The 11,440-nt window shown below is 34.9% G+C and overlaps 1 pseudogene; it reads left to right on the plus strand.

The window, feature by feature from the left end:
- The first annotated feature begins 6,011 nt into the window (after nucleotides 1–6,011).
- On the plus strand, nucleotides 6,012–6,997 carry LOC149232049 (protein GRAVITROPIC IN THE LIGHT 1 pseudogene; annotated as a pseudogene).
- The last annotated feature ends 4,443 nt before the right edge of the window (nucleotides 6,998–11,440 follow it).

Here is an 11,440-nt window from a genome sequence, read left to right on the forward strand (position 1 = left end):
TTTTCTAACTTTAAATTTCATTTTAAAAAACACAACTTTTTTATTTTTTTATTTTTAAAACTATTTTTCATATCATTTTCTTTAATCTAGATCAATCTCCTTTTATCTCTGTTTTTTTTTATATATACTCTCTATAGTGCCTTTGAGATATAGATCAATTTCATTTTTTATTTATATGTTTGATAATCCCTTACCAACTTCCCACACTCCCTAGCTTGCAGTAAATGCTTGTTGGCTCTTGAGACTAGGAATGACCTTTTTGACCTAGTTTCATGTATGTCATTTACTGGTTTGAATATTGGAAAAGCTAGGTAAGATGCCCTATTCCAATTAAGTATATTTTAGAAATTCTTTCATAATCTCTCTCTATCATCCATGATCATGGTCCTACTATGGGAAAAAAGTGTTTACTAACGACCGCATATTTCATTTTCACATAAATGCATGTTAGCCTAACGAGGTGCAAGCGTGGCGTTTAAGGTCAAAATCATTCTAATTTCTATCGTTATCCGATATAGACGTCCAATTTCTAAGAACAAATCAATATTTGTAAAAGTCATAGGGTGCTTCCTTGTGTATACATTCAAAATAAAAAAGACCGAAATTGGTCTTTAACTAGGCACATGTCATCAGTTTTATCACCATACTCTTAAGTAAAGTAACTAACCTATCATATGCTGTTTCATGCATGGTTCTATTCACAATACAAGTGCTTATAACTTTATTTACAATTATATTATATATAACTTTATTTACAATTTGTGTTCTAGTTCTACTACAATTCTCCATTAAAAGGTATCATTATAAATATATATTCAAAATGTTTACATGGTTTTATTACTTAAAATGATCACTCATCACTATGGTTTCAAGTTTTATGATGTTAATGTATTATTATATAGATTTATTCAAAATGTTTACATAATTTTATTGATTGAAATGACCAACCCAATTTCAAGTTTTATGTTTTTGAGAAGAAGAGGAGAGGGGATGAAGGGATATTTATAGATGTATTTATAATCTTTCAGGTTTCTATTAAAAGAATGATACTCATGGTTCTAGTACCACATAGTTCACGTTTCTATATGACCCTATAGGGTTCATGTTGTTGACGGGAATAAGAAAGGTTTGGAAACATTATTAAGAACACTCCAATACATGTATCCATGATCTTGCATCATTCCACCATAGTGAGTGATCTTCATGATTCTAGAGAATTCAACAACTTTCTTTAATTCTTTTAAGGTCTCATGTCCTTGATAGGGAGGAGAGATGAGATGAAGGGAGCCTCAAGATATTGCTTAGTCAAGCGCTTTGAAGAAAGAATTGATTTTGATTTGATGAGCTTTATGTAGAATTGTGCATGGAACTAGACATGATATATGAGGATTATGGATGAAACCATGCATGATAGGCCATATGGCTATGTACAACAAAACATATATCATTGACAAGATTAAATGAAACCTTGTATAGTGCTTAACATTGAATGCTAATTTGCTACAATTAATGAAAGCCTAAGAAGAGATGAAATTAAAAATATCTTACACATAGATGTAAATTCTTAATAAAGAAACCAAAGTGGATATTCAACAATATGGAAGCGGGGATAAATATCATTAAGTGTGAGTGATAACTTGATGATATTGTGAGAAGGATAATGATTCTTCAAAGAATGCAAGTTGCAAATGGTACCATTTAAGATTCCCTACTTGGAATAACCCTTACAAAGCAAATGGCTTCAAGCACCATTCTCTACTTGTATTGTTCTAAGTGACAACACTTGAATCGGGGCCTTGCCACTTGCGACAAATCATTATCTTCCTTACTAGTTGAACCAAATTAATGTTCACTGCCAATGATCTTCAACTTTGCAAACAAGATACTTACTATCATTACTTTTATAGCATTGCTTGCACAAATTTAAGTCAAGATTAAATGTCATTTCTTTGCAATGTTGAGCAACATGTTCCCTATGATATATTGTGCCCTCATATGTGCCCTTGTTTCATAGATGCCACACATCATAATGTTGAGTGTTTACATGGAACCCATCAATGTATGTCTACCAACTAATAACAAACCCATGTGGTTATCACGCCACTTTTTTTAAGATATAAACTATATTGTGACACTTAAACCTTGTGGTGCTTTGAAGGGAAATGGAAATGAGATTTCCACAAACTTAACAATTTTTTGTTTGTTTGTTTGTTTATATTAGATATTGAATTTCATGCACTTACAAACTTAACAAACAAACTTAACAATTTTTTGTTTGTTTGTTTATATTAGATATTGAATTTCATGCACTTACAAAAGTATGATAATTACATATCAATCCTTTCCTATTATCCCTCTATCCTCCATGTTCACCTTCTCATTCCTATGCATGCATCTACTAACATCCAAATTTTTCCTTTTCATGTCCCCCACAAGGTCAAAAGTGTGAGAGTTATATTATTGATGACATAAGCGTCTACATTCTAAGAACAAGGTAGTATTTCTAAAAATGACATGATGCTCCTCTTAATGCACATTATAAGTCAACTAATGACATGCTCCTCCTCTTAATGCACATTATATGTCAACTTTCTTATGAAATTGACATGGGAAAACCTTTTAACTTTATAAAATTGTGCTTTACATGCTCACATATAGTGATTGACAAGAATTCAAAAAGTTTACATATTGGGAGTCACTTTAGCCAATGTGAATGTAAACTATTTTGTAGTTATCAAAAAAACAAACCATTAACTTTTAATTAAAAAAATTAAAATGGGTTATTAGCAAGGTAGACATATTTTTTCTAATATAATTTTAGGTAAACAATAAATATTAAATAAAGGGTTGTCGAATGTTAAATATTATCAATGACCACTTGGACTATGTTTTTCCCTTGTAGGCTATGAGTTTGAATATGAATGAGAACATGATAAGTATATATTTATATGCTATGTAATGAAATAACTACACAATGAGTCTCTTGTTCCATAAATAAAAGAGTCCCACTTACAATTTAGCTTATGACTAACTCATAACCTTAAATTAATTATTATTATTATTTTGTGAATATCAATCTTCATTTTATACACCACATATACCAAATCTTTCATAGTTCCATTCACAATACTTTTGTATTATGCATAACTTGATCCATAATTTCTTATTTTGGTTCCATTATCATGTATCTTTACAAAAATCCCATAAGGGCTCCCAACTAGAATAAACCTAACAAAGTAGATGACTTCATGCACTATGCTCTATTCACATTATTGCGAGTGGCAACCCATAAATGGTTCTTATGACTACTTGCAACAAGTCATCATACTCCATGCTAGTCGAGCTAGGGTGACACTTTATCCATCAAGCACTTTCAACTATAATAAGCCCTATAAAGTAAATTACTTCATACACTATGCTCTACTCTATCATTCCAAGTGGCAACCCCTAAATGGTGCTCACTGCCATTGCCACTTGCAACAAGTTATCATCCTCCTTGCTACCTGAGCTAGGGTGACACTTTATCCTTGTCACAATTTTTGGTTAATATATTTAAGTCAAGACTCAACAACATTTATGTATGTCTTTAAGCGAGTGTTTCCCACTATGCCATTATATGCAATGCACATGTATGCAAATCCACTTTGACATCAAGTTACCATGCAAAGCTCATTTATATATTCTTACCAACAAGGTGATGCATCCACATACTTGTTAAATTGCGGCTACAAAAAAACAATAACACTATATTATGATGCCTATACCTTTTGTTGTTTAGAGTCAAGGTGAACAATGCTTATTGATGTTCATAGATTTACATAGAAGAAAATTAACAAGATTAAACTTTCTTAATTATTGATTATGCTTATAGACCCAAATTAATATATATTGCAAAATAGATAATGATATATGTAAAATTGGATCTACATGCATTGTATATACAACTTTATATGTATGCCATCTCATGTCAAAGATATATACAATTGAAAATATACATGTGATGCATCCAATAATTATGTTAATGGTTATTCTTCTTTTAAAATTGGATAGAGGACACACAATTAAATGGTTAGATACATCTAATCGTCACATTCCCTTTTAATCTCCACTATTCAATGATGTAGGCACACACTTGTTAAACATAGCAAGGTGAGTAATGGAGGCAAATCATAGCGAGTAAAGTTGAACATTAAGGTAGTGAAAAAAAAAACATATCAATGATGCTATTGTAATAAATTCTAATGAGCATCACTGTATGATAAAAAGATTGATATAATTTGTTAGGATAATTGCATCCATCATACACATTGCAAACACAGATTCCTTGAAAATACCTATTCTCCATCCACCAATGATGCAAACATGTTAGTAACATGCATAGACTCCACCATATTGAACATTTTCACATTAATCTATTTTTTAATCAAAATTTTGATCTTATAGTCAAGAATCGAAGAGATTTGTATTTTTTCATAGTCTCCTTTACATCAATTGAGATTTCAATAGTAAATTCCTAGCGTCTCTATATCCATATTATGTTTTCAAATTTACTTAAAACGATTATAAATTGATTATATGATAGGCACGTCTCAAACTAGTGGAAAGTGGAATGCCTAGCTATTTTCTTATTTTCATTGTTTTTATAAAACATTTATTATTCATAGTCCTTATGCCATTTAGTAAATCACAAATTCGCTTTAAACAACAACCGATGCCTATAAACATTTAACAACCACAACTATAAACATTTAACAACCACAATCACTGATACCTATAGACATTTAACAACCACAACATATATATCTTATTGCTGCCAGACCCACTCACCTACGCTTCCACAAGGGGCTTGAGGGGAATGAATTTAGTGCAAGCGCAAGTGTAGAAAACTATTTCATTTCATCAATCTCATTTCCTAAAATCCATCTTGGCGGTTTTGTGTATCTATAAATTTTAGGGGATAACAAACTTTCCCTTTAAAACGGTGAGCTGGACTGGCTTTATGGTGTGCAGCTGTTTCATCTGCTTTGTATATATATTGTTGAATGGCGACATAGAGACTCGCACGGCACTGTCAACAATAACTGCAATTCGTAATGATATTTTCAACGGTGACGACGGTGTTATTGTCGTGAATAAATGAGGAAGGAATCCCATACCCCTCATCCCTATGCCATTCCCTTTACGTTACCCATTATCAGTCTGGACAACACGCTGTGGCGCTCTGCGTTCTCTGAATCCTGCAATTCACCAACTGGGCGGTTGCCAGGAGAAAAGAAAAGCCCCATATTGAGTTCTCTGCTGAGAATTTTGTGCCCAGCCTCTGATCAAATGTGCTCTACAGCAGGTTCCCATTTTACCCACTTTGTCCAGAAGACAAAAGGGTCCTGCCTGAAACCAGCTAGAGGCAGCGTTATTGAGCCCGTAAGATTATATCAGTACAATTTGGGTTGTGAAGGATTTAACCCAGAGGCTTCCAAGGATGTAGCATCAGAGTCATTGAAGGAAAATGAGAAAGAGCTTCTGATAAACCAAGCAGATGGTACAGTTTCTGATCATGAAAGTCTGGTTCACAGAATAAGGGCCATGGAAGACCTATTGAAGGAGACATTTTCCACTGTATCTCATCTGAAAACCTCTTATGCAAAGTTACAGGCAGCCCATATTCCTTATGACGCAGAGAAGCTACAGGTGGCTGATAAGGAGGTGATCAGGGAAATGAAAAAGCTCTCAGAACTGAAGCAGTATTATAAGCAAAATATTGCCAGTGGAGACTCCAGTGGTTCTGAGAACCAGATTGGGTTAAGCTATGAGGAGACTTCAACAAGGGCTCTCCAGATTGAGATTGCACAGAAGAATTCTGAGATTGAAAGCTTGAAAAAGGCATTGGAAAATGTTAACTGAGAAAGGGTGAGCATAGAAGATCAGACAGAAGGAAAAGTGCTAGAGATTCGTCGTCTCTGAATGTTGGGGATGGTCCTACAATTAAATTGTTGGAGACAAGCGTGCAGAAGATGAGAGAATCAGCCAGGGGTTTCACCAAATCCCTGATTTCTCTGATGAAATCTGCTGAGTGGGATCTAGATGCAGCAGTTAACAGCATAGAACCAGGCATAAACTACACCATGGAAAGCCACAAAAAGCTGGCATTTCAATCCTATGTCTGCATGAGAATGTTCAGTGGATTTGAGAACGAGAATTTCTATTTGACTGGGAGCCTGTCGTCCATTATAGATCCTGAGAAGCACAGAAATGATTGTTTCAGACAGTTTTTGGACATGCAAAACATGGAGCCATCAGAGCTGGTGTCCATTCTCACACCAGACAGCTTGTTTGGGAAATTCTGTATGAAGAAATTTCTCAATGTAGTGCATCCCAGGATGGAAGAATCCTTCTTTGGCAATTTGGAGCACAGGCACCAGATAGGCAGGGGACTCCACCCCAGGAGCCAATTTTACAGCCTATTCCTCAAATTTGCCAAGTCTGTGTGGTTGGTTCACAGGCTTGCATTTTCTTTTGACCCGCCTCTGTCTATCTTTCATGTCAAGAGAGGGGTGGATTTCGAGGGTTCCTACATGGATAGCTTGAATTCTGTGAATATGAATCATGATGTTGACAATACTGTTGCAAGTGAAGGTAATGTCCTGCAGCTTCCTGAGAAGCCAAACCCTACAATTGTAGGGTTTACAGTGATGCCAGGTTTCAGGGTTGGCAAGAAGGCCATAGTGAGATGCCAGGTCTATGTAATGACTGCAACACCTGATCCTACAATTAATGTTTTTGATCCGCTCTCGGCACCTCCCATGGAGGATCTGTAGGTTCATTGTTGTGTATCAAATATTTCTCCTTAGTTTTTGGTTTCAGGATCAATCTGTGGGAGTATTCATTTTGGTTGCTGTAAATGCATTGTGTTTTGTTTTCCAAGTTTCTGAGAAAACTTTGGAGAAATTCCAGGGGATGTTCTGGGGAATTCAAAGATGAGAAAACTTTGGAGAAATTCCAGGGGATGTTCTGGGGAATTCAAAGATGATAAAACTTTGGAGAAATTCCAGGGGATGTTCTGGGGAATTCAAAGATGTTTTTTATACTTGTGGATACTTTTTTGGGAAATTTATGGTTATTTTAGTCAAATCATCCACAACATTGTGGAGAGTTTTGTGAAAATTGTGGGGAGAATTTTGTGAAATTCATGATTGTTTTTTCAAACTATCTACAATATTGTGAAGATTTTGGTGACAGTCATTGTTGTTTTAGTCAAACAATCTAATTCTGTGGGAGCATGGTTGTTTTAGTCAAACAATCTGCAACATTATGAAGAATTCTGTGGGAACATTGTATGGAAATCGAAAGATATCTTTAATATCTATGAATGACAATTTTTAGAAAATTTATGATCATAATTTATGGCATGAGTGTGGTTAAATGTTACTAACATTTTTATTGTGCATAACTAATTAAGTAACTTTTTAAACTAGATCATACTTCATAATTAAAATGGTCCTAAATTATGACAGGAATGTAGTTAAATATTACTAACATTTTTATTGTGCATAACCATTTTAAACTAGACCATAAACTACACCATGCTTTATGAATAAGCAATTAAATAACTTTTTAAACTAAACTCATGCTTCATAATTAAAAAGATTTATGATCATAAATTATGGCATGAATGTACTTAAATGTTACTAATATTTTTATTGTGCAAATGCATAACAAAGCGGCGGACAGCGAAGCTAATAAAGCAGTCCTCCTCCCTGTCGGAACTAAGTTGAAGGACGGAAAAAAAACTTGGGAACCAATCCCATAATCTGATCTTCGCCATGTTTTATCGCTGGTTATTAAACCAATTTGTCTGCACCTTCAAGTGGGGGAAAATTTCAGATTTGGAATTCTTGGTCTCTTTAACAATTAGGAACTCGGCAAGTTTTAATTGTACCCTCTATATCTGAGGAAAGCAGCAACAAAGCATGGAGCTTTCAATTGTAACAGCTATTTCGATATTCATGCCAAGAGGAATATAATCAACCCATAACCGTTTCTGTGAAAAAAAAAAAAAACTTTTCAAACTAGACCATACTTCATCATTAAAAAAATTTATGGTCATAAAACTAGACCATGCTTTATCATTAAAAAAAATTATGGTCATAAAACTAGACCATACTTTATCATTAAAAAAATTTATGGTCATAAATTATGACATGAATGTAGTTAAATGTTACTAGCACTTTTATTGTGCATAACCAATTAAATAACTTTTTTAAACTAAGCTATGCTTCATAATTAAAAAAATTTATGGTCATAAATTAGGGCATGAATGTAGTTAAATGCTACTAACATTTTTTTATTGTGGATAACCAATTAAATAACTTTTTAAACTATACCATGCTTCATAATTAAATTGAGTGCATGTTTCATTTAATAGTTATGTGTGCTTGTTTCATTTAATAATTATTTATAGTAACGTGAGTGATATACTTTTGAAGAGATAAAAGCAATGAGTCAATGTTCTGGTTCTGCCAATCACTGCAATGACAGAAAATGGATGAGTTTCAAATTATGGTACGGATCCAATTTGGTCCAACTGAATTTGGTTCATGCTTCAGAGTCTTTGATTTTTTTGGGAAATTTAAATTATTTGTGATTAACGAGGATTGAGTATTTATGTGTCAGTCATTGGCACGGCATGAATTGCGCTTCAAATGAGATCAAATTTGTCGGGCGGTACCTATAACATATAATATCCATTTGACTTGTTATTCAAAATTTTGTTTTAAATTAAAGTCAAATCATCATTATATTGATTTTAAAAATAAAATAATTTAAAAAAAAATTAAATGAATAGTTTAAAGAGAATAATAATTAATATAATGAGTTTAGATTATGTTTTAAAATTGTTTTTGTTTGCTTAAGATGTAAGGAAACAGGGTCACTGCAAAGCTTATCTTATTACAGACTACCAATCAGTTATTACAAGTGGCATGGTTTTCTTTGGTTAAAGGTGATGAGCCAACCTGCATTTGGGACTCGCAGCCAAAAATGATTACCTTCACTGCTGATTTGATAATTAAATTATAATAAATTTTCCCATTTATAAAAAAATAACTAATATAATCATTATATATAAATTTTTAATATTTTATGAAATTTAATAATATAATTTTTAATTTTTTAAAATATATTTTTAAATAATTAAATAAATTCAACCCTTTTATTTGGGAATTATAAAATTCAAGCTTATAACTTAAAAATTAGCAACCAAACTTAAAAAAAATTAAAACTAAAAAAGCAAAACTGTGATAATATTTAAAAAAATACGCAAGTGTTCGTTTTCGAGAACAGTAATAACTGTGATAATATTTTAAACGATACGCATGAAGGGTTCATTTTAAGAAATAGTAATTCATTGACGTAATGATGCGAAAAATTAAATATACAATGCTTATAAAAAAAATATTGACATTTTAATTTCTTCATTATCATTAGGGCGAGTGCAAATTGAAACTATTTCATATTAAGATTGGTAATTAGATGGCTGGCTACCGACAAAATAAACTCATATTAAGAAGCATAGACTTTTTAAAGCAAAAATGATATATCTTATTGAATATATCGATGATAAGTGTTTTTTTTTTAAATTGGTTTTTTAATTTATTTTTCAGAAAATGTATATTATTAACAAAAACGCATATAGTTTTACTGAATTAGGGTTGTTGATCACGGTTAGTAGTAAGTGACAATAAAACAAAACAACATAAAGTAATAAAGATCACAGTTGGAAGGGCTAGAAGCACTACGAGCAAGATACATAAAATATTTGATATCATATCAATTGTCAGAAATTATGGAGGTTGGGTTGTTTGGGGTTGTTCCAGGAGGTGGAGGAGGGTGGAAGACACATTGCACATGCTCTTTGAAATGGGCCATCTAGGCCTCCAACTTTTCAACTTTCTCGGAGATTAGATTCTCGCTGCCCCAGACCACCACCTACATCCCCGGGTATGGCACTGAAATAGTGTGTTCTGAGTTGCGATAAGCTTTGCATGTTCCTCTTGCCTCACACGCTCTACGGTAGCCAATCTATCCATAATTGTATGGATGAGGTCCCAACAACAATCCATGCAGCATCTCTGTTGCTGCCCCCTTCCTCCACGACATGACAGCCCCTGACGTCGTCCTCCTTCGGGACGAGCAGACCCTCCTTGGTGCTGGGCTCTCATGGTGTGGTCACCTCGGCTACCAATTGAATCTCCTGGGCCTCTGCGTCCTCGAACCTTCGAACCATCCTAGCAATTGTTGCCAAATCTTCCTACCCCACAACTTGCTGAAGTCAATGAGTGAAGACGACCACCCCTAGAACCACCACGTCTTGTATGTTTTCTACTGGATGTTGGCGCCATGAGGGATAGGGCCTCACCACTGACAGGGTCTATCGAATTTGGCTTCGGATGGGATGACCTGTGCGAATTGCGAGGTGTCAACTCTGTTCCAATCCACCATAAAACACTGACTGAATGAGTAGTGGAGGGCTTCCCTCCTTCCGTCACCAGGAGCGTCTGCCTACTATCCGGGCCGAGCTGTTGGGCACTCAGTCTCACCACCAACAATACAAAACCATCGACGAGTGAGGGGAAATTGCTACCCACCACCCAATGTTCCACCCACAACACATTACGCCACCAGGATGAAATACCCTCGCAGAAGAACCAGTGAGGGCACCAAGAACAGAGTCTCTCCACGCCCGAACACGCACCTCCGTACCCCAATTGCTCGATAGAAGAATTCTCCACCCTCTGTTGAACCACTATTGCTCCAGGATAAATGAATTATCCCATAAGTTGCTCTGACCCACTAAATGTATGCGTAGGCTTAACCAATACTTCACTGGGATATACCCTCGCGAGAGCCGAAAGGACCGTCAATGGTAAATCCACTACCTTTCCCACACCAGTGGCGCTTGCGACTTTTAGCAATTTCCCTCTCCAACCTCACACACCAGGAGCTGTAATAACACCATTCACCATGCAGGGTTTCGAAATTGAGCCATGCCCTGTTCGGGTTATAAGAGCCTCCTCCCCGACCATGAATGCTCCCAAGACGCCACCACCTGCATCGCACCCTTCGAGCAAATGTTTCACACTCAAGGTTCAGTGCCCCCAATCTCTAGGTACTTGGAGAAGGCATGGGGCAGGGCTTCGTACTTGCATCCACTTACCCATCATCAATCCCCACGCGGTCCTTCGAGGCTTACAATCACATCGTTCAACACCCCCATCGGGGATATTGATGAGACATGTTAGTAAACAAGTTTGAAATATTTTATATATATATATATAGGTTGTAGAATAATTAGTAATAGGGCGTTTTGTTATAAAGCACTCCGTGGTGAAAAAGTTATTGATTTCTGTGAGCAAAAATCTAATCATAATAAAGACTAGTATAT

Source organism: Pinus tabuliformis, chromosome J, assembly GCF_031772625.1.
Source record: "Pinus tabuliformis cultivar Carrire ecotype Pingquan chromosome J, CPIR1, whole genome shotgun sequence".
In the NCBI taxonomy this organism is placed as follows: Eukaryota; Viridiplantae; Streptophyta; class Pinopsida; order Pinales; family Pinaceae; genus Pinus; species Pinus tabuliformis.